The following is a 22,412-nucleotide window of genomic DNA, read 5'->3' on the forward strand; positions in this document are numbered from 1 at the left end:
CAGCCCACTTCTGCATGCTCTCAATGTCTCTCTGCAATCTTCGACCATCGTCGACACATCTACAACACCACCAACCTTTGTATCGTCTGCAAACTTGTCAACCCACCCTTCTACCCCATGATCCCTTATCATGGGAAATAACTTTGGCATATCTAATCTGTTCAGGCCTATTAACTTTCAAAATGTTTTTATGAGACCCCCCTCCCCGATTCTCCTGGGATACAGTCCAAGAGCTGCCAGTTATTCTTCATAGAGTAACCCTTTCATTCCTGAAATCAATCTCGTGAATCATTTCTGAACCCTCTCCAATGTCAGTATATCCTTTCTAAAATAAGGAGCCCAAAATTTATGGTTACAATATGATCTCCTATCTTTTGAACTCAATGCCGAGATTAAGATAGGCAAACATTTCATAAGCCTTCTTAACCACCTTATCGACCTGTGTAGCCACATTCAAGCAGCTAGGAATTTGGATCTCTCTGCTCAGAGACACTGTAGAGGAATGTTATCTTGAATTTGCCCTAACAAGGTAAAACACCTCATTTCTATCTGTGTTAAACTCCATTTGCCTTTTTACATCCAGTATTTGCGCTGTACTCTTTGTCAGTCTTCTACATGTACGAAAATTATACACATCTTGGTATCATCCACAAAGGTATAACCGACTGATCTACATTTTCATCCAGATCATTTATATGCAGCACCAAAAGCAAAAGTCCCAGCGCAGATAGCTGTAGTGTACTACTAATTAGTGATCTCCAGCTCGAAAAGTCCCTTCAACCACTACCATCTGTCGTCTATGCACAAGACAGTTCTGAATTCAAACAGCCCGTTTCCCCCGGAACTCACGCATCTTTATCTTCTGCAATAACCTTCCATGAAGGACTTTCTCAAATAGCTTACTAAAACCCACGTCGACAACATCCAGCTCCCTACCCTCATCAATATCTCTCATCGTCTTGTAAAAACGCTCAGTCAATTAGGTAAGACATGACCTACCCCACGCATAGCCAAGACGGCTCTCCTTAATTAGGCCATGGTTTCCCAATGCTCAGAAATCCTAGCCCGAATAACATGCTTCAGCAACTTCATTCAACCGGTCTATACTTCCCAGGATTTTCCCTTGCTCCTTTCATAAAGCGAGTTGCAAGATTAGCGGTTTGTCAGTCCTCCAAGACCTCGCCGGTTGCCAGGGAGGACAGAAGGATACTGATCAAGAGCCTCATTCAGTGAACTGGAGTATACCCTATAAGACTCTTGGGACCTATCCACCTGTCAAAGGTTATGGGGAGAAGTCCAGCGAGCGGGTCTGAGGGGTAACAAAAGGATCAGACTTGATTAAATGGCGGAACAGACTTGATGAGCCAAACGGCTAAATACCTTGGAAAATCCAAGGCAGAACTTACACGGCAAATGGTAAGACACTGAGGGTTGCAGTAGATCGGAGGGATCGCGGAATACAGATACAAAGGTCCCTAGTGTTCTACTCCTATGTCTTATGGTCTTGTAGTCTTAGTTCTCATTAGGAAGTCCATCACTCACTTGTGTGTTTTGTTTGATCCAAACTTCTGAAGTTCAGCATCGGTTCTTTTACCTTCCTGACTGAATTCATCACGCCGCTGGACATCTGACCTTCTCTTGTTTCTCCATCTCCGTCCTTTCTTCTAACAGCAGCATACGGTTCCTGTACTCTCTGCAATTGACCTTTAAACATCCTGCACTCATTTTGCTTTCCAAACAAAAGGTTCCAAATTAACGCTTCTTTGGTCCTGCCTAATACACTCACAATTTGTCCTACTCCAATTTAAAACTCTCCCACTGGAGCTATACCTCTCCTCATCCGTCACGAACATGAAAGGTAAGGATCTGTAATCTGTAGTATAGCCCCATTAATGTAAAAACACCCTAAATGCCAGTTTTAGCCGTAATTTGATGACTTTTCCTAACGTGACAAAATGCGCAAAAAATGAAAATATTTAAATACGTTATACATTTGTACAGGTGCTACAAATTTTTGTACATTGAGGCTGTTCCGTGTCAAATTTGACCCGTATCTATTTAAATGGATTTTAGATCTCTGGGATATCAATTAGGGATTAATCACCGATTTATGATTGCCAGTTAGGCTATTTATACATTCTAAATAAATATGTGGTTGTAGACACTTGTTATGAGTGGATTCTTGGGCCGTGTCAAAATTGACCCGGACCATACTCTGAAGGTATAGAATATAAACAGTATGCAAGGGTTAAGTTTCCACAATGGACTGGGGTTCTCATACCGTAAAACAACCGAATATTATAGAGTTTGTCAAAGGTGTTCAAGAACATTTCTTTAATCAGCACTTTGAAGTCCCAATGAGAGATATAATTGATCTCTTATTCGGGAATGGTAGGTCACGTGACAGAGGCATATGTAGGGGACCCCTTTGTTTCTGCTGATCACTTTGTCCTTTGATCCAGAGGAAGTATAGAAAAGGATACTTTGCTTCGTGAGTTGAGGTTTCAAATTGCAGATAGGACAATTTTGACGGCATCAGAAAGTGTGGATCGGAACAGGTAGTTTAATGGCAAAGGTGTACTGTGTCAGGGGGAGAACATCAGAGGTGAAATTTTCAGATTTCGAAGCTTGTATGTGCCTGTCTGAACAAAAAGTAAATGTACCAGTTTCGGGGAATCTTCATTTTCAAGAGATACTGAACCCTGTTAAATTGTGTTGTGAGGCACGTTGAGGCAGGTTGGAATAAATGAGGTACTGATGGAGTATAGAAAATTCCAGAGAACACTTAAGAAAGAAACAAAGATGGCTATAAGAAGGTACGAGTTATTCCCAGCAGAGTAGGTGACGGAAATTCTGTGGGATTCCACAGATATTTCTCAGCAAAGGTATTGCAAGAGACAAAATTTGCCTTCTTGATTTTCAGAATGGCAATTAAGGCGTGGGAACAAAATAGATTAGAGAGATATTAAATGGAGTTTTCACATTTGTATTTTTTTCGGGAAGTGGATAAAATATAGACAGGTGAGAGAAAGCAGAAGTAGGTAACGAACGTGACAGAGATTACAAAGGAGGACGTGGTTGCTGACTTGAGGGAAATTAGAGTGGATAAATCTCCTCCGACTGGGGACCCCAGACTCCAAGAGAGGCAAGTATGGACATTGCAGGGACGTAGCCAACATATTTAAATTATGTTCAGCGACGGGTGAGGTACCAGAGGATTGGATGAAAGCTAATTTTTGATCCTCTGTTTTTGGAAATGTTCCAAAATATTAAGCAGGAATTTCTGGCTTGGTGTGCCTGACATCAGCAGTGGGAAAGTTACTGATAGGATTGGGTATATGAGTATTTGAATATTTAAGGACAGATTTGGAATGGTCAGCATGACTCTGTGCTTTCCAGGCCATCTTACAGATTTGCTTGACGAAGGTACGTGAATTTCACCAAGATTGTTGATGAAGGCAAAGCAGTTGATGTTGTCTCCTTGGCGTTTGACACGTTCCCGCTTGACAGGTTGATCAGGAAAATTAATTCGTTTGGTAGTCGGAGTGAGATAATGAATTAGAGTAGACATTGGCAGAGAGCGATAACGGATGGCTGCCTCTCCTATGTAGACCTGTGACTAGTGGAATACAGCAGGGATCGCTGCAGGTCCGTTGCTGTAAGTCACGTATATCAATAGTGTGGATGTCAATATGGTTAATTGAATCAGCACGTTTGCAGTCACCCAAAGATGGGGTGGTAGTTAACACCGAAGAAGACTGTTGTCTTCCAGTGGTATTTGAACCAGCTGGGAAAATGGGCTGAAAACGGCAGATAGAATTTAATGCAGACAAGTCTAAAGAGTTGCGCTTCTGTAGGATCAACTAAGGTGGGTCTTACACAGTGAGCGGTCGGGTATTGCGGAGTGCAGGACAGCAAAGGCGTCTGGAATACAGGTCCATAGTTCATTGCAAGCGGCGGCTCACCTTGATAAGGTAGGAAATAAATATTTTGGCACATTGGCCTTCATAAATTATTCAGTACAGGACACTGTATGTTATGTTAAAGTTTCTTAAGAAGTTTATGAGGCTTAATTTGGAGTATTGAGTGCAGTCTGCGTCACCTACCCATAGGAAAGATCGAAATAAGGTGGGGAAAGTACTATGAAAATGTACAAGGAACTCCCCGAGATTGGAGAACCTGAGTTAGAGGGGAATGATGAATAGATTACGACTTTGTTCTTTGGAATGCAGCAGATTTGGGGGAGATTTGATGGAGGTCTACAAAATCACGAGGTGTATAGATGGGGAGCCGAAACAGGAGTAGGTGGGCCATGGCGGTCAAAGCTCAAACTGGGCATGGTACCTGAAGATGATGATGATAGATGGGGTGAATGGGGTAGAGGGATGGGGGGAGTGAGGCTTGTGTCAGAGAGTAGAGGGGAGTGACGCCCCCTTTTTAAACAACACACAATACCCTCGCTGGCGCTAATTTCTGATCAGTAATTCACTCCCTCCCAGGCGACCATTCTGACAACAGACTTACTTAAATTTTTGCATCACTTCCTGTGGATGCGCCCATTTTCATTCAGCCCATCACTCCCTCCCCCAGTAAAACTTCTGGCCTTCTGGAACAGTTGAGTTTTAAGGGAAACAAATTCTCAAGTATTTCCGACGGGGTGTGGATTAACAATCTCTGCTTCTGAAATGGGATCCCGCTGTTAACCGTGGGCGAGTGGGTTCCAGTGACAGCATTTGTTCGTGTGTAAATGCAATAATCTTTCAATGATAGTTAATTAATGAATGTTAGTAAATTCGACTAAATCGAGGGTCGCGGAGAGAAAAAATGTCTATATTTATTGCAGATGGGTGTGAATTTGTTTGGTTTAATTTCAGCTCAAAGACAACTCCCCGTACCTGGGTAGGTGAGGGACTTAGAAGCTGAAACTATACATACGTCGGGCAGTCCTGTTTACACACGGGGCGGAGCTCAGACCCGCCCAGAACCGGGGTTGGATCAAATTCGCAGCCTGGGACTCGCTGAGCCAAACAGAGAGACTCCGCCCCAATGGTTACGTTGAAAGAAAAATGCGAAATCCACACGGAAATCCGGAGGGAAAGGTGAACGCAGCCTCTTTAGGGTTGCTACATTGACCCCACTCCCGCCTCCTCCCGCTGTCAGACCCGTCCTGAGCCGGTGAGAGTTAGTGTGACCCGGACTGCGGCAGTCCCGCTCCACCCCGGCTCACCCGGCCCTGTCCATCTGTAATGAGCGGCGGACACATCACAGCCGAGTGGCCTCGGGAGCAGCAGCTCAGACTCAACTCTCCGTACAGGGTGAGCACACCGGTGCAGGGCCGCTGTCGGTCACCCGGGTAGTCAGACTGTGGTTTCCCGGGACCACACTGAACGCCGTCCGGTTACAACATCAGAGGTAAGCGTTGTCTATGATTCTGCACAATTATTCAGCGTTTACAGCGAGGCTCGGCTTTGATTGGGATCGGGAGTGAATATAGTGGGAGGACGGGGCCCTTACATGTTCATTTTAACTAGTCAATTGCTGTCCAAATGGATTCAGAGAAATGATTTCGGTGCCGTCAACCAGAATTACTCTGCAGGGTGGTTTCTACTGAGTGTGAACAGAAGGCATCTTTCACCCCGGTAGTGACATTTGAAACATCCCACGGGGCTGTGAGCCTTAACAGATCTCTCTCACACAAGGGAGCATCAGCAGATGCTGAAAATCCGAGCAACTCGCACAAAATGTTAGAGATAAAAACAGTCGACCTTCGAGACGTCAGCTGATGTACTTTACGTCAACTCATTGGTTCTATCGGTCTTCCTGTTGCGGAAAGGGTTAAATTTTCTTCACTTTTGAACAGCAGTGTCTTGCCAAACCGGTTTGGATTTCATTGCAGTGGAACGGCCGCTCCCTGTTCTGAGGAATGCGCACGGACAGGCTGCTGCTGACACACCGAGTCTCACAGAACAACAACCCGCACCTTCCAAACCAGTCGATCATCTACCGTCCCCCCCTTTCCATTCCAGTCCTGTTGAAGCTACTCGATCCGCAATGTCGACTGTTTACACCAGGCCACTGACGCTGCCGGACCTGCTGTGTTCCTCCAGCACTGTGTGTGTTGCCATGGTTGCGAGAGATCGGTGTGGGCCAGAGGGCGGACTTACTGGTAAGAAACGATACACCGTATCCCCACTCTCATAGTACTCTTGGCGAATTAAGGTGAGAACAATTCAACTTCTGATGTTTATTTCGAATCTTCATTTCCAAACCACCGGTTGTCTGTCCATTGGATCAATGCTCAAGGAGATATTTACTCTGAAGACACTTCTGGCTGTAGTGGTTTTTTTTTGTGCTTCTACCGCATCCTGTTTACATGGTTTACATTATCCTCAGGTTAAGTAAAAAATAAGAAAAACTCTGGAACAATGGGCACCTATTTCAAAGCAAGGGAGCGAGATCTGTACAACAAACACCCGTTCCGTTTTCAGAATTTCTTATTTCAGAAGAATGCTGCTGTTGTTACTGTGCCGATGGAGACTGTTTTGATTTTTTCCTCCTCAATGGCCAGTGAAAGAAAGTCTCTGATTCTGTATAAAGCCGAGGTTATTGATAAACAGCTGCAGGGATGGACATGGCGGAATGCGTAATGACATTTTAGATCCGTTCAGCGGTGATCACATTATCTGCAGTAGCAGTCTCAAGGGGCCCTGGGTACAATTTATAATGTCTGCATGCGAAGGGAGATAGGATTTTACTTTTACGTTTGAGGTGAATGCAAACATTAAATCGATAAATGATTTACATGCAGATTTGTGCTTAAGTTATGTGCCCCGGCTGTGTAAGGGGATGGGATTTTCGATTAACTCGGAGTGCTGGACAGCACGGTATCGGACCGAGGGACACGCTCCCCGTTCCCTGTTAATCCCTCTGCAGACTCCCGGGGGCTCTCATGCTCCAGCTCGCCGCCCGCCCCGCCTACTGCCGGACACGCGCGCTCCCGCGGATCTCGTTACCCTCGCGCTCCCGGGTTCACGCTGAGACCATTTGGCAAACCTTGCGCGCCCGTCATCCGCCAGACAACTATCGGCAGGTGATGTGCGAGTTACTTAGCCCCCAGAAAATGTCCATTTGAGAACCATCTCAGACTGAACTGACCGTGCAGGTTAAGCACACTGATCTAGGTCCATTACCGATCACCCGGGAAGTCAGACTGTATTATCCGGGGCCTCACCGAATGCCGTCTGGTTACAACAGCAGATGGGTGTGGTGACTCCTCTAGCAAGTTATGCGTTTTATCGGTTTTCCCTGCAGTAGAAAGGGTTAAAGAGACTTTGACCACAGCCGACTGAGAGTCATTTGTCAGATAAATTGGATTTATTTTCGGCAGAAAGACCACTGCGTGTGTGGGGAATTTTGCACGGACTGAGAGCTCCGAGTCGTATGAAACAGCAACACACACAATCAGTCATGTGGCCCCTCCACATTCCTTTCCGGTCCTGATTAATTATCTCGGCCCGAAATGTCGACTGTTTATTTCCCTCCACGAGTCCTGCCAGTCCTGCCGTATTCTTCTACCGTTTTCTGTGTTGCCATGGTTACACACCACCGCGTGTGGGGCAGTGGGCGGAGTCCGCTGAACAAATGATCTGCTGGATGTTGATACATCCATGGATATTGAATTCATATGCACATTCTCAGAATTTTCTTGGGGAATTAAGAAGAGAATTCTTCGGTTTTGACAGTGAAATCGGATCGTTATTTCCATCTAACGCCTTGGCTATGTTTTAGATAAGTGATCAAGGAGTCTTTCCCTCTTGTCTTAAGCCACGTCTGGCTGTGGTACTGCTTGTGTTCCTACGGTTTCTTGTTTACAAGATTCAGATTTTCAACAACCTAGGTGAAGATTAAGAACAGTTCAGGAACATGGGCTAATGTTTCTGCCCCTTTTTTTCGGATTAAAAAAAATAAAAATATCAGATATGTACATCCGATTTCCCTGCGTTGTTTGAGGTTGTTTTTAACTCTCACCTGTATCGCCACTGGAGGCAACGTCTTTCATTCTATTCAAGGCCCAGATTCCTGATTAGCAATTGAATTGTTACAGGGATGGACATGGTTGATTAAATGATCGAAAATAAAATCAGATTAGCCTTGATACCATTGTCTGGAGCAACAGTTTCGGAGGGCTGAGTGGCCCATTTATGAGCATTTGTTATGCTGACTAAGAAACGTCTGACAATTGAACGTTTAAAACAATACAAGGCATACCGCATACAAAGGCACATATGATGTTAGATGATGGCATGAACATTGCCTTCTCTAATTTCCGTTAATGTCACTCTTCCCCTTCTTATCTCATCCCTGACATATTTAGTTGTTTTGTTTTTTTTTTCTCTCTCTCTCTGCCCATCACTCTGCCTGTTCTCCATCTCCCTCTGGTGCTCCCCTCCCCCGAGACCTTTCTCCCGAGACCTCCCGTTCTGTGATCCTTTCCCTTCTCCAGCTCTGTATCTGTTCGCCAATCACCTTTCCAGCTCTTAGCTTCATCCCACTCCCTCCGGTCTTCTCCTATCATTTCGCATTTTCCCTTCCCTCAAATCTCTTAGTATCTTTGCTTTCAGTTAGTCCTGACGAAGGGTCTCGGCCCGAAACGTCGACAGTGCTTCTCCCTATAGATGCTGCCCGGCCTGCTGTGTTCCACCAGCAATTTGTGTGTGTTGTCTGAATTTCCAGAATCTGCAGGTTTCCTCGTGTATGTTGTTATTTATATGGTTGACCTGACAACAAATATTACGTTGATAAAGGATTTACACCCAGTGTGGTGCGTTATTTCTGTTCCCCGTCTGTGTTGGTCAACGAACGTGTTACTCTCTCGGTGAGCTGGACAGCTGGTGCGGGAGAGCGATGGAGAGACTGTACCGGGAGTAACGGTGAGCGGGTATCGCGACTCTCAGTCCCATGAGCATTATTATGATCTGGCCCCGTGTTCCCCTCCTTTCCCCCATTCACCCCCCTCTCACACATTATTCAGTGCTTTAATCTCTGTTTTTCATTCAGCGTTTGTTCTCAAAAACAAAATCCTCCCAAAGACTATTTTTCTCCACTGTCAGCTGTCCGCTGTGCTGTACTTTGTCTTGCCATAGTTGCCAATTTGAAAACCTCCATAGATTTTGTTTACTGTTCCGGCAGCATCACCTTTGAGTCCGGCCTGATCGCTGTTCCGGATATTTGTCTGTAAGATGACCGGCTTTGGGGGCTCATTACTACAGATGACACGATGCTGTAAATGAACAGGTCAAACGGATAGAGGCAGCGTGGGTGATACGTAAGCAATCCGAATGTTGTTGAGTCTCGACGTAGAGGCGGCAGTAATGCAGAATGGGGTTAAATTTCAATATGAAAAGTCACCTCTGGATAGAGAAAACCCGTGAGAGTCTGCAGATATGGGAAATAAAGAGTAAGACACACGAAATTCTGGTGGAACACAGCAAGTCAGCTAAACTTTCTCGAGAGGTCTCTCTCAGCCCCGAACGTGAACTGTTTACCCCTCTCCATAGATGCTACCTGACGTTTTGCTGTCTTCCAACATTTTGTGGTTGTTTTAGGAACAGTGTCACAGACTCTGGAACAAATGTCACAAATATCTCTCGATTCGGTGAATGTAAATATCACTTGAAGGTTTGGATCTACATATTGACAGACGAGCCAGTTGCCAAGGCTAGCACAAATGGCGGAATCTCGCACAATACTTCTTAGAGGATGTTGCAAACATATCGGGAAACAAAGAAGGATCCATAGCAAAAACTGTGAAAGGTTTTCTGCGACTGGTGCGTGATCAGGCTCTGTCGGTTGGGACTGTGTCAGCGGGCTTCTGGTGAACCGCAAACCGACCACGGCTTCTGGGAGTGTATCCCGATGAATTTAATGCTAGAGTAGTGCAGGATTAGACAGTGTCTGGCCGAACCAATGGACACCTGCGGAATGGGCAATGTGTGAATTGTCTCAAGTTTCACTTTTCCTTCTGTCCGTCTGTCTCTATCTATCTCTATCCCATTACACCGGTTCCCTCTCCCGTACTTTGCTATGACTCCTGTGGTCTTACTTACATTGAGAGAGAAGTTGTTGCTGTTTCACCACTCAGCCAATATTCAATCTCCCTCCTGCCTGCTGAATCAGCACCTTCTTTTCATACAGCCATGACAGTGGTGTCATCAGCAACCTTGTAAATGGTGTTGGAGCTGTACTCAGTCCAAGGTGTATAGTGAATAGAGGAGCGGGCAATGTCAGCATCCTCCTTGTACATGGTGTTGGAGCTGTACTCAGTCCAAGGTGTATAGTGAATAGAGGAGCGGGCAATGTCAGCATCCCCCTTGTAAATGGTGTCGGAGCTGTACTCAGTCCAAGGTGTATAGTGAATAGAGGAGCGGGCAATGTCAGCATCCCCCTTGTAAATGGTGTTGGAGCTGTACTCAGTCCAAGGTGGATAGTGAATAGAGGAGCGGGCAAGGTCAGCATCCCCCTTGTAAATGGTGTTGGAGCTGTACTCAGTCCAAGGTGTATAGTGAATAGAGGAGCGGGCAATGTCAGCATCCCCCTTGTAAATGGTGTTGGAGCTGTACTCAGTCCAAGGTGTATAGTGAATAGAGGAGCGGGCAATGTCAGCATCCCCCTTGTAAATGGTGTTGGAGCTGTACTCAGTCCAAGGTGTATAGTGAATAGAGGAGCGGGCAATGTCAGCATCCCCCTTGTACATGGTGTTGGAGCTGTACTCAGTCCAAGGTGGATAGTGAATAGAGGAGCGGGCAATGTCAACATCCCCCTTGTAAATGGTGTTGGAGCTGTACTCAGTCCAAGGTGTATAGTTAATAGAGGAGCGGGCAATGTCAGCATTCCCTTTGTACATGGTGTTGGAGCTGTACTTAGTCCAAGGTGGATAGTGAATAGAGGAGCGGGCAATGTCAGCATCCCCCTTGTAAATGGTGTTGGAGCTGTACTCAGTCCAAGGTGTATAGTGAATAGAGGAGCGGGCAATGTCAGCATCCCCCTTGTAAATGGTGTTGGAGCTGTACTCAGTCCAAGGTGTATAGTGAATAGAGGAGCGGGCAATGTCAGCATCCCCCTTGTAAATGGTGTTGGAGCTGTACTCAGTCCAAGGTGTATAGTGAATAGAGGAGCGGGCAATGTCAGCATCCCCCTTGTACATGGTGTTGGAGCTGTACTTAGTCCAAGGTGTATAGTGAATAGAGGAGCGGGAATGTCAGCATCCCCCTTGTAAATGGTGTTGGAGCTGTACTCAGTCCAAGGTGTATAGTGAATAGAGGAGCGGGCAATGTCAGCATCCCCCTTGTACACGGTGTTGGAGCTGTACTCAGTCCAAGGTGTATAGTGAATAGAGGAGCGGGCAATGTCAGCATCCCCCTTGTACACGGTGTTGGAGCTGTACTCAGTCCAAGGTGTATAGTGAATAGAGGAGCGGGCATTGTCAGCATCCCCCTTGTAAATGGTGTTGGAGCTGTATTCAGTCCAAGGTGGATAGTGAATAGAGGAGCGGGCAATGTCAGCATCCCCCTTGTAAATGGTGTTGGAGCTGTACTCAGTCCAAGGTGGATAGTGAATAGAGGAGCGGGCAAGGTCAGCATCCCCCTAGTAAATGGTGTTGGAGCTGTACTCAGTCCAAGGTGTATAGTGAATAGAGGAGCGGGTAATGTCAGCATCCCCCTTGTACATGGTGTTGGAGCTGTACTTAGTCCAAGGTGGATAGTGAATAGAGGAGCGGGCATTGTCAGCATCCCCCTTGTAAATGGTGTTGGAGCTGTACTCAGTCCAAGGTGGATAGTGAATAGAGGAGCGGGCAATGTCAGCATCCCCCTTGTAAATGGTGTTGGAGCTGTACTCAGTCCAAGGTGTATAGTGAATAGAGGAGCGGGCAATGTCAGCATCCCCCTTGTAAATGGTGTTGGAGCTGTACTCAGTCCAAGGTGGATAGTGAATAGAGGAGCGGGCAATGTCAGCATCCCCCTTGTACATGGTGTTGGAGCTGTACTTAGTCCAAGGTGTATAGTGAATAGAGGAGCGGGCATTGTCAGCATCCCCCTTGTAAATGGTGTTGGAGCTGTATTCAGTCCAAGGTGGATAGTGAATAGAGGAGCGGGCAATGTCAGCATCCCCCTTGTACATGGTGTTGGAGCTGTACTCAGTCCAAGGTGTATAGTGAATAGAGGAGAGGGAATGTCAGCATCCCCCTTGTAAATGGTGTTGGAGCTGTACTCAGTCCAAGGTGTATAGTGAATAGAGGAGCGGGCAATGTCAGCATCCCCCTTGTAAATGGTGTTGGAGCTGTACTCAGTCCAAGGTGTATAGTGAATAGAGGAGCGGGCAATGTCAGCATCCCCCTTGTAAATGGTGTTGGAGCTGTACTCAGTCCAAGGTGTATAGTGAATAGAGGAGCGGGCAATGTCTTCATCAACCTTGTAAATGGTGTTGGAGCTGTACTCAGTCCAAGGTGTATAGTGAATAGAGGAGCGGGCAATGTCAGCATCCCCATGTAAATGGTGTTGGAGCTGTACTCAGTCCAAGGTGGATAGTGAATAGAGGAGCGGGCAATGTCAGCATCCCCCTTGTACACGGTGTTGGAGCTGTACTCAGTCCAAGGTGTATAGTGAATAGAGGAGCGGGCAATGTCAGCATCCCCCTTGTACACGGTGTTGGAGCTGTACTCAGTCCAAGGTGTATAGTGAATAGAGGAGCGGGCATTGTCAGCATCCCCCTTGTAAATGGTGTTGGAGCTGTATTCAGTCCAAGGTGGATAGTGAATAGAGGAGCGGGCAATGTCAGCATCCCCCTTGTAAATGGTGTTGGAGCTGTACTCAGTCCAAGGTGGATAGTGAATAGAGGAGCGGGCAAGGTCAGCATCCCCCTAGTAAATGGTGTTGGAGCTGTACTCAGTCCAAGGTGTATAGTGAATAGAGGAGCGGGTAATGTCAGCATCCCCCTAGTAAATGGTGTTGGAGCTGTACTTAGTCCAAGGTGGATAGTGAATAGAGGAGCGGGCATTGTCAGCATCCCCCTTGTAAATGGTGTTGGAGCTGTACTTAGTCCAAGGTGTATAGTGAATAGAGGAGCGGGCAATGTCAGCATCCCCCTTGTACACGGTGTTGGAGCTGTACTTAGTCCAAGGTGTATAGTGAATAGAGGAGCGGGCAATGTCAGCATCCCCCTTGTAAATGGTGTTGGAGCTGTACTCAGTACAAGGTGTATAGTGAATAGAGGAGCGGGCATTGTCAGCATCCCCCTTGTAAATGGTGTTGGAGCTGTATTCAGTCCACGGTGTATAGTGAATAGAGGAGCGGGCAATGTCAGCATCCCCCTTGTAAATGGTGTTGGAGCTGTACTCAGTCCAAGGTGGATAGTGAATAGAGGAGCGGGCAATGTCAGCATCCCCCTTGTACATGGTGTTGGAGCTGTACTCAGTCCAAGGTGTATAGTGAATAGAGGAGAGGGAATGTCAGCATCCCCCTTGTAAATGGTGTTGGAGCTGTACTCAGTCCAAGGAGTATAGTGAATAGAGGAGCGGGCAATGTCAGCATCCCCCTTGTAAATGGTGTTGGAGCTGTACTCAGTCCAAGGTGTATAGTGAATAGAGGAGCGGGCAATGTCTTCATCAACCTTGTAAATGGTGTTGGAGCTGTACTCAGTCCAAGGTGTATAGTGAATAGAGGAGCGGGCAATGTCAGCATCCCCATGTAAATGGTGTTGGAGCTGTACTCAGTCCAAGGTGGATAGTGAATAGAGGAGCGGGCAATGTCAGCATCCCCCTTGTAAATGGTGTTGGAGCTGTACTTAGTCCAAGGTGGATAGTGAATAGAGGAGCGGGCAATGTCAGCATCCCCCTTGTAAATGGTGTTGGAGCTGTACTCAGTCCAAGGTGGATAGTGAATAGAGGAGCGGGCAAGGTCAGCATCCCCCTTGTAAATGGTGTTGGAGCTGTACTCAGTCCAAGGTGTATAGTGAATAGAGGAGCGGGCAATGTCAGCATCCCCCTTGTAAATGGTGTTGGAGCTGTATTCAGTCCAAGGTGGATAGTGAATAGAGGAGCGGGCAATGTCAGCATCCCCCTTGTACACGGTGTTGGAGCTGTACTTAGTCCAAGGTGTATAGTGAATAGAGGAGCGGGCATTGTCAGCATCCCCCTTGTAAATGGTGTTGGAGCTGTATTCAGTCCAAGGTGGATAGTGAATAGAGGAGCGGGCAATGTCAGCATCCCCCTTGTACATGGTGTTGGAGCTGTACTTAGTCCAAGGTGTATAGTGAATAGAGGAGCGGGAATGTCAGCATCCCCCTTGTAAATGGTGTTGGAGCTGTACTCAGTCCAAGGTGTATAGTGAATAGAGGAGCGGGCAATGTCAGCATCCCCCTTGTACATGGTGTTGGAGCTGTACTCAGTCCAAGGTGTATAGTGAATAGAGGAGCGGGCAATGTCAGCATCCCCCTTGTAAATGGTGTTGGAGCTGTACTCAGTCCAAGGTGGATAGTGAATAGAGGAGCGGGCAATGTCAGCATCCCCCTTGTAAATGGTGTTGGAGCTGTAATTAGTCCAAGGTGTATAGTGAATAGAGGAGCGGGCAATGTCAGCATCCCCCTTGTAAATGGTGTTGGAGCTGTACTCAGTCCAAGGTGTATAGTGAATAGAGGAGCGGGCAATGTCAGCATCCCCCTTGTAAATGGTGTTGGAGCTGTACTCAGTCCAAGGTGTATAGTGAATAGAGGAGCGGGCAATGTCAGCATCCCCCTTGTAAATGGTGTTGGAGCTGTACTCAGTCCAAGGTGTATAGTGAATAGAGGAGCGGGCAATGTCAGCATCCCCCTTGTACATGGTGTTGGAGCTGTACTCAGTCCAAGGTGGATAGTGAATAGAGGAGCGGGAATGTCAGCATCCCCCTTGTAAATGGAGTTGGAGCTGTACTCAGTCCAAGGTGGATAGTGAATAGAGGAGCGGGCAATGTCAGCATTCCCTTGTACACGGTGTTGGAGCTGTACTTAGTCCAAGGTGTATAGTGAATAGAGGAGCGGGCAATGTCAGCATCCCCCTTGTACACGGTGTTGGAGCTGTACTCAGTCCAAGGTGGATAGTGAATAGAGGAGCGGGCATTGTCAGCATCCCCCTTGTAAATGGTGTTGGAGCTGTACTTAGTCCAAGGTGTATAGTGAATAGAGGAGCGGGCAATGTCAGCATCCCCCTTGTCAATGGTGTTGGAGCTGTATTCAGTCCAAGGTGTATAGTGAATAGAGGAGCGGGCAATGTCAGCATCCCCCTAGTAAATGGTGTTGGAGCTGTACAAGGTGTATAGTGAATAGAGGAGCGGGCAATGTCAGCCTTCCCCTTGTAAATGGTGTTGGAGCTGTACTCAGTCCAAGGTGTATAGTGAATAGAGGAGCGGGCAATGTCAGCATCCCCCTTGTAAATGGTGTTGGAGCTGTACTTAGTCCAAGGTGTATAGTGAATAGAGGAGCGGGCAATGTCAGCATCCCCCTTGTAAATGGTGTTGGAGCTGTACTCAGTCCAAGGTGTATAGTGAATAGAGGAGCGGGCAATGTCAGCATCCTCCTTGTAAATGGTGTTGGAGCTGTACTCAGTCCAAGGTGGATAGTGAATAGAGGAGCGGGCAATGTCAGCATCCCCCTTGTAAATGGTGTTGGAGCTGTACTCAGTCCAAGGTGGATAGTGAATAGAGGAGCGGGCAATGTCAGCATCCTCCTTGTACATGGTGTTGGAGCTGTACTTAGTCCAAGGTGGATAGTGAATAGAGGAGCGGGCAATGTCAGCATCCCCCTTGTAAATGGAGTTGGAGCTGTACTCAGTCCAAGGTGTATAGTGAATAGAGGAGCGGGCAATGTCAGCATCCCCCTTGTACACGGTGTTGGAGCTGTACTTAGTCCAAGGTGTATAGTGAATAGAGGAGCAGGCAATGTCAGCATCCCCCTTGTAAATGGTGTTGGAGCTGTACTCAGTCCAAGGTGTATAGTGAATAGAGGAGCGGGCAATGTCAGCATCCCCCTTGTAAATGGTGTTGGAGCTGTACTCAGTCCAAGGTGGATAGTGAATAGAGGAGCGGGCAATGTCAGCATCCCCCTTGTAAATGGAGTTGGAGCTGTACTCAGTCCAAGGTGTATAGTGAATAGAGGAGCGGGCAATGTCAGCATCCCTCTTGTACACGGTGTTGGAGCTGTACTTAGTCCAAGGTGTATAGTGAATAGAGGAGCGGGCATTGTCAGCATCCCCCTTGTAAATGGTGTTGGAGCTGTATTCAGTCCAAGGTGGATAGTGAATAGAGGAGCGGGCAATGTCAGCATCCCCCTTGTACATGGTGTTGGAGCTGTACTTAGTCCAAAGTGTATAGTGAATAGAGGAGCGGGAATGTCAGCATCCCCCTTGTAAATGGTGTTGGAGCTGTACTCAGTCCAAGGTGTATAGTGAATAGAGGAGCGGGCAATGTCAGCATCCCCCTTGTAAATGGTGTTGGAGCTGTACTCAGTCCAAGGTGGATAGTGAATACAGGAGCGGGCAATGTCAGCATCCCCCTAGTAAATGGTACTGGAGCTGTACTCAGTCCAAGGTGTATAGTGAATAGAGGAGCGGGCAATGTCTTCATCAACCTTGTAAATGGTGTTGGAGCTGTACTCAGTCCAAGGTGGATAGTGAATAGAGGAGCGGGCAATGTCAGCATCCCCCTTGTAAATGGTGTTGGAGCTGTACTCAGTCCAAGGTGGATAGTGAATAGAGGAGCGGGCAATGTCAGCATCCCCCTTGTAAATGGTGTTGGAGCTGTACTCAGTCCAAGGTGTATAGTTATTAGAGGAGCGGGCAATGTCAGCACCCCCCTTGTAAATGGTGTTGGAGCTGTACTTAGTCCAAGATGTACAGTGAATAGAGGAGCGGGCAATGTCAGCATCCCCCTTGTACATGGTGTTGGAGCTGTACTCAGTCCAAGGTGGATAGTGAATAGAGGAGCGGGCAATGTCAGCATCCCCATGTAAATGGTGTTGGAGCTGTACTCAGTCCAAGGTGGATAGTGAATAGAGGAGCGGGCAATGTCAGCATCCCCCTTGTAAATGGTGTTGGAGCTGTACTTAGTCCAAGGTGGATAGTGAATAGAGGAGCGGGCAATGTCAGCATCCCCCTTGTAAATGGTGTTGGAGCTGTACTCAGTCCAAGGTGGATAGTGAATAGAGGAGCGGGCAAGGTCAGCATCCCCCTTGTAAATGGTGTTGGAGCTGTACTCAGTCCAAGGTGTATAGTGAATAGAGGAGCGGGCAATGTCAGCATCCCCCTTGTAAATGGTGTTGGAGCTGTATTCAGTCCAAGGTGGATAGTGAATAGAGGAGCGGGCAATGTCAGCATCCCCCTTGTACACGGTGTTGGAGCTGTACTTAGTCCAAGGTGTATAGTGAATAGAGGAGCGGGCATTGTCAGCATCCCCCTTGTAAATGGTGTTGGAGCTGTATTCAGTCCAAGGTGGATAGTGAATAGAGGAGCGGGCAATGTCAGCATCCCCCTTGTACATGGTGTTGGAGCTGTACTTAGTCCAAGGTGTATAGTGAATAGAGGAGCGGGAATGTCAGCATCCCCCTTGTAAATGGTGTTGGAGCTGTACTCAGTCCAAGGTGTATAGTGAATAGAGGAGCGGGCAATGTCAGCATCCCCCTTGTACATGGTGTTGGAGCTGTACTCAGTCCAAGGTGTATAGTGAATAGAGGAGCGGGCAATGTCAGCATCCCCCTTGTAAATGGTGTTGGAGCTGTACTCAGTCCAAGGTGGATAGTGAATAGAGGAGCGGGCAATGTCAGCATCCCCCTTGTAAATGGTGTTGGAGCTGTAATTAGTCCAAGGTGTATAGTGAATAGAGGAGCGGGCAATGTCAGCATCCCCCTTGTAAATGGTGTTGGAGCTGTACTCAGTCCAAGGTGTATAGTGAATAGAGGAGCGGGCAATGTCAGCATCCCCCTTGTAAATGGTGTTGGAGCTGTACTCAGTCCAAGGTGTATAGTGAATAGAGGAGCGGGCAATGTCAGCATCCCCCTTGTAAATGGTGTTGGAGCTGTACTCAGTCCAAGGTGTATAGTGAATAGAGGAGCGGGCAATGTCAGCATCCCCCTTGTACATGGTGTTGGAGCTGTACTCAGTCCAAGGTGTATAGTGAATAGAGGAGCGGGCAATGTCAGCATCCCCCTTGTACATGGTGTTGGAGCTGTACTCAGTCCAAGGTGGATAGTGAATAGAGGAGCGGGAATGTCAGCATCCCCCTTGTAAATGGTGTTGGAGCTGTACTCAGTCCAAGGTGTATAGTGAATAGAGGAGCGGGCAATGTCAGCATCCCCCTTGTACATGGTGTTGGAGCTGTACTCAGTCCAAGGTGTATAGTGAATAGAGGAGCGGGAATGTCAGCATCCCCCTTGTAAATGGAGTTGGAGCTGTACTCAGTCCAAGGTGGATAGTGAATAGAGGAGCGGGCAATGTCAGCATTCCCTTGTACACGGTGTTGGAGCTGTACTTAGTCCAAGGTGTATAGTGAATAGAGGAGCGGGCAATGTCAGCATCCCCCTTGTACACGGTGTTGGAGCTGTACTCAGTCCAAGGTGGATAGTGAATAGAGGAGCGGGCATTGTCAGCATCCCCCTTGTAAATGGTGTTGGAGCTGTACTTAGTCCAAGGTGTATAGTGAATAGAGGAGCGGGCAATGTCAGCATCCCCCTTGTCAATGGTGTTGGAGCTGTATTCAGTCCAAGGTGTATAGTGAATAGAGGAGTGGGCAATGTCAGCATCCCCCTTGTACATGGTGTTGGAGCTGTACTCAGTCCAAGGAGTATAGTGAATAGAGGAGCGGGCATTGTCAGCATCCCCCTTGTACTGGTGTTGGAGCTGTACTTAGTCCAAGGTGTATAGTGAATAGAGGAGCGGGAATGTCAGCATCCCCCTTGTAAATGGTGTTGGAGCTGTACTCAGTCCAAGGTGGATAGTGAATAGAGGAGCGGGCAATGTCAGCATCCCCCTTGTAAATGGTGTTGGAGCTGTACTCAGTCCAAGGTGGATAGTGAATAGAGGAGCGGGCAATGTCAGCATCCCCCTAGTAAATGGTGTTGGAGCTGTACAAGGTGTATAGTGAATAGAGGAGCGGGCAATGTCAGCATCCCCCTTGTAAATGGTGTTGGAGCTGTACTCAGTCCAAGGTGTATAGTGAATAGAGGAGCGGGCAATGTCAGCATCCCCCTTGTAAATGGTGTTGGAGCTGTACTTAGTCCAAGGTGTATAGTGAATAGAGGAGCGGGCAATGTCAGCATCCCCCTTGTAAATGGTGTTGGAGCTGTACTCAGTCCAAGGTGTATAGTGAATAGAGGAGCGGGCAATGTCAGCATCCTCCTTGTAAATGGTGTTGGAGCTGTACTCAGTCCAAGGTGGATAGTGAATAGAGGAGCGGGCAATGTCAGCATCCCCCTTGTAAATGGTGTTGGAGCTGTACTCAGTCCAAGGTGGATAGTGAATAGAGGAGCGGGCAATGTCAGCATCCTCCTTGTACATGGTGTTGGAGCTGTACTTAGTCCAAGGTGGATAGTGAATAGAGGAGCGGGCAATGTCAGCATCCCCCTTGTAAATGGAGTTGGAGCTGTACTCAGTCCAAGGTGTATAGTGAATAGAGGAGCGGGCAATGTCAGCATCCCCCTTGTACACGGTGTTGGAGCTGTACTTAGTCCAAGGTGTATAGTGAATAGAGGAGCAGGCAATGTCAGCATCCCCCTTGTAAATGGTGTTGGAGCTGTACTCAGTCCAAGGTGTATAGTGAATAGAGGAGCGGGCAATGTCAGCATCCCCCTTGTAAATGGTGTTGGAGCTGTACTCAGTCCAAGGTGGATAGTGAATAGAGGAGCGGGCAATGTCAGCATCCCCCTTGTAAATGGAGTTGGAGCTGTACTCAGTCCAAGGTGTATAGTGAATAGAGGAGCGGGCAATGTCAGCATCCCTCTTGTACACGGTGTTGGAGCTGTACTTAGTCCAAGGTGTATAGTGAATAGAGGAGCGGGCATTGTCAGCATCCCCCTTGTAAATGGTGTTGGAGCTGTATTCAGTCCAAGGTGGATAGTGAATAGAGGAGCGGGCAATGTCAGCATCCCCCTTGTACATGGTGTTGGAGCTGTACTTAGTCCAAAGTGTATAGTGAATAGAGGAGCGGGAATGTCAGCATCCCCCTTGTAAATGGTGTTGGAGCTGTACTCAGTCCAAGGTGTATAGTGAATAGAGGAGCGGGCAATGTCAGCATCCCCCTTGTAAATGGTGTTGGAGCTGTACTCAGTCCAAGGTGGATAGTGAATACAGGAGCGGGCAATGTCAGCATCCCCCTAGTAAATGGTACTGGAGCTGTACTCAGTCCAAGGTGTATAGTGAATAGAGGAGCGGGCAATGTCTTCATCAACCTTGTAAATGGTGTTGGAGCTGTACTCAGTCCAAGGTGGATAGTGAATAGAGGAGCGGGCAATGTCAGCATCCCCCTTGTAAATGGTGTTGGAGCTGTACTCAGTCCAAGGTGGATAGTGAATAGAGGAGCGGGCAATGTCAGCATCCCCCTTGTAAATGGTGTTGGAGCTGTACTCAGTCCAAGGTGTATAGTTATTAGAGGAGCGGGCAATGTCAGCACCCCCCTTGTAAATGGTGTTGGAGCTGTACTTAGTCCAAGATGTACAGTGAATAGAGGAGCGGGCAATGTCAGCATCCCCCTTGTACATGGTGTTGGAGCTGTACTCAGTCCAAGGTGGATAGTGAATAGAGGAGCGGGCAATGTCGGCTTCCCCCTTGTACATCGTGTTGGAGCTGGACTCAGTCCAAGGTGGATAGTGAATAGAGGAGCGGGCAATGTCAGCATCCCCCTTGTAAATGGTGTTGGAGCTGTACTCAGTCCAAGGTGGATAGTGAATAGAGGAGCGGGCAATGTCAGCATCCCCCTTGTAAATGGTGTTGGTGCTGTACTTAGTCCAAGGTGTATAGTGAATAGAGGAGCGGGCAATGTCAGCATCCCCCTTGTAAATGGTGTTGGAGCTGTACTCAGTCCAAGGTGTATAGTGAATAGAGGAGCGGGCAATGTCAGCATCCTCCTTGTAAATGGTGTTGGAGCTGTACTCAGTCCAAGGTGTATAGTGAATAGAGGAGCGGGCAATGTCAGCATCCCCATGTAAATGGTGTTGGAGCTGTACTCAGTCCAAGGTGTATAGTGAATAGAGGAGCGGGCAATGTCAGCATCCCCCTAGTAAATGGTGTTGGAGCTGTACAAGGTGTATAGTGAATAGAGGAGCGGGCAATGTCAGCATCCCCCTAGTAAATGGTGTTGGAGCTGTACTCAGTCCAAGGTGTATAGTGAATAGAGGAGCGGGCAATGTCAGCATCCCCCTTGTAAATGGTGTTGGAGCTGTACTCAGTCCAAGGTGGATAGTGAATAGAGGAGCGGGCAATGTCAGCATCCCCCTTGTAAATGGTTTTGGAGCTGTACTCAGTCCAAGGTGTATAGTGAATAGAGGAGCGGGCAATGTCAGCATCCTCCTTGTACATGGTGTTGGAGCTGTACTCAGTCCAAGGTGGATAGTGAATAGAGGAGCGGGCAATGTCAGCATCCCCCTTGTAAATGGTGTTGGAGCTGTACTCAGTCCAAGGTGTATAGTGAATAGAGGAGCGGGCAATGTCAGCATCCCCCTTGTAAATGGTTTTGGAGCTGTACTCAGTCCAAGGTGTATAGTGAATAGAGGAGCGGGCAATGTCAGCGTCCTCCTTGTAAATGGTGTTGGAGCTGTACTCAGTCCAAGGTGTATAGTGAATAGAGGAGCGGGCAATGTCAGCATCCCCCTTGTAAATGGTGTTGGAGCTGTACTCAGTCCAAGGTGTATAGTGAATAGAGGAGCGGGCAATGTCAGCATCCCCCTTGTACTGGTGTTGGAGCTGTACTCAGTCCAAGGTGTATAGTTAATAGAGGAGCGGGGAATGTCAGCATCCCCCTTGTAAATGGAGTTGGAGCTGTACTTAGTCCAAGGTGGATAGTGAATAGAGGAGCGGGCAATGTCAGCATCCCCCTTGTAAATGGAGTTGGAGCTGTACTCAGTCCAAGGTGTATAGTGAATAGAGGAGCGGGCAATGTCAGCATCCCCCTTGTACATGGTGTTGGAGCTGTACTCAGTCCAAGGTGGATAGTGAATAGAGGAGCGGGCAATGTCAGCATCCCCCTTGTACTGGTGTTGGAGCTGTACTTAGTCCAAAGTGTATAGTGAATAGAGGAGTGGGCATTGTCAGCATCCCCCTTGTACACGGTGTTGGAGCTGTACTCAGTCCAAGGTGGATAGTGAATAGAGGAGCGGGAATGTCAGCATCCCCCTTGTAAATG

At 47.6% G+C, this 22,412-nt stretch overlaps 1 protein-coding gene across 1 annotated transcript in view; it reads left to right on the forward strand.

Moving 5' to 3' along the window:
- Nucleotides 1-5,341: 5,341 nt before the first annotated feature.
- LOC132388596 (NACHT, LRR and PYD domains-containing protein 3-like) overlaps nucleotides 5,342-22,412 on the forward strand; it is a 74,009-nt gene continuing 56,938 nt past the window's right edge. Inside the window, exon 1 of the mRNA XM_059960970.1 lies at nucleotides 5,342-5,412. The gene's annotated coding sequence lies outside the window, so the exon portion shown is untranslated. The remainder of the gene's footprint in view (nucleotides 5,413-22,412) is intronic.

Source organism: Hypanus sabinus, unplaced genomic scaffold (genome assembly GCF_030144855.1).
Source record: "Hypanus sabinus isolate sHypSab1 unplaced genomic scaffold, sHypSab1.hap1 scaffold_358, whole genome shotgun sequence".
Classification (NCBI taxonomy): domain Eukaryota; kingdom Metazoa; phylum Chordata; class Chondrichthyes; order Myliobatiformes; family Dasyatidae; genus Hypanus; species Hypanus sabinus.